At 40.1% G+C, this 1,405-nt stretch overlaps 1 non-coding gene across 1 annotated transcript; it reads left to right on the top strand.

Moving 5' to 3' along the window:
* Positions 1 to 919: 919 nt before the first annotated feature.
* Positions 920 to 991, top strand: Trnae-uuc (transfer RNA glutamic acid (anticodon UUC)). Its single transcript has one exon. It is a non-coding gene; the product is annotated as a tRNA-Glu (tRNA).
* The last annotated feature ends 414 nt before the right edge of the window (positions 992 to 1,405 follow it).

The following is a 1,405-nucleotide window of genomic DNA, read 5'->3' as shown; positions in this document are numbered from 1 at the left end:
CAACACTATAATAGAAACAGATATAAAAATATTAAAATCCAGCCACAGCGTATATCATCAACTAAACTTAGAAGACAATATACAGAAGGCAATAGCAGAGAGAGAGAGAGAGAGAGAGAGAGAGAGAGAGAGAGAGAGGTTGAAAGTAAGCAAAATTCAAATTCGGCGCCAAACAAGTGAACGTCGACTAAGATGGGGGAAGACAATAACGACCTTTACACTGTGTTTTGAGGCAATGAAAAGTGTTCATTAAAAACTTGATTCTGCAAGATGAGTGTAGTATTTGTGTGTGGTTGTCAGTAACTCAGGAGAACGCAAAAGAAAAAGGGTCTGCCAAAGCAGAACATAAGTATGAGCAAATATATGCGTGAAACATCTAGACACAACAAAATTACGTGATAAGTGATGCGATAACTAGCATTTACATTAACATCGTTCCGTTGCAGATGACAAGTAGCCATAATGTACAAATGGTCTTGCATAACTGAACGATGTTAAATTAAGTTAATGACAAAAACAAACAAAAACCGTCGTTAGATATAATTTTCGTATCTTTTAAAATACGTTCACAGTTGACAGTTTAGAATAAAGAAAACCCGATTGATGATGGCACAGAGGTGCTGAAACACATTTGTGGTCACTTAAAAAAACTGTTTTCCATAGCAGACGGACCTTCTATCTAATAATTTGAGCTGCAAACACAGCAAATGTAAGAGCAGCGAGTCCAAAAGAGCATTTCTTGAAATTTTCCGGAATGTGTTTTGCAATAAATAAGTTTCTTCAAAGGATTGACGCAAGCGGCATTGTTCGACGTCAGACTGTTACAAAAAAAATCAATAACACCTAATATTCGTACTATTAGGAATACGAACGTTTAAATATTGCTATATATAAGTTGATAATGTACACGTGTAATGTGTCCCATGTGGTCTAGTGGCTAGGATAGCTGGCTTTCACCCAGCAGGCCCGGGTTCGATTCCCGGCATGGGAAAAAATTTTAATATCTTTCAATAATCCAGGAACAGCAATGCGTTACAAATAGATGAATTATTTATTTGGGGTGTAAGGTACAGTGAAGCGACTCTAACAGCCTCTCCTGTACAAATGTCAACCTCACCTACCCGAGTTGCAGCTAAGGATTGCTGCACGGTACACCCTGTTATTGCTAACGAGGCTCTGACGACCGAGTGTTTCCCGGGATAAGGAAACGCCCCCTATCAAGTGCCAACGGTCTCAAAGAGAGCGGATGAGCGGATAGAGGCAGGGCACTCTCTTGTCCTTGGAGTGAGAAATTGCTCCTAAAGGCGGAAGAACTTCACAGTCAACGGCATAGGATGGAGAAGGCAACGGGAAACCACTCCATTAAAGATCACTCAAGATATCCCAAGAATCAGTAGCGCACCAT

Source organism: Schistocerca cancellata, chromosome 1, assembly GCF_023864275.1.
Source record: "Schistocerca cancellata isolate TAMUIC-IGC-003103 chromosome 1, iqSchCanc2.1, whole genome shotgun sequence".
Taxonomy (NCBI): domain Eukaryota; kingdom Metazoa; phylum Arthropoda; class Insecta; order Orthoptera; family Acrididae; genus Schistocerca; species Schistocerca cancellata.
The sequence above is the reverse complement of the archived record's forward strand: the minus strand, read 5'-3'. Positions and strand labels throughout refer to the sequence as shown.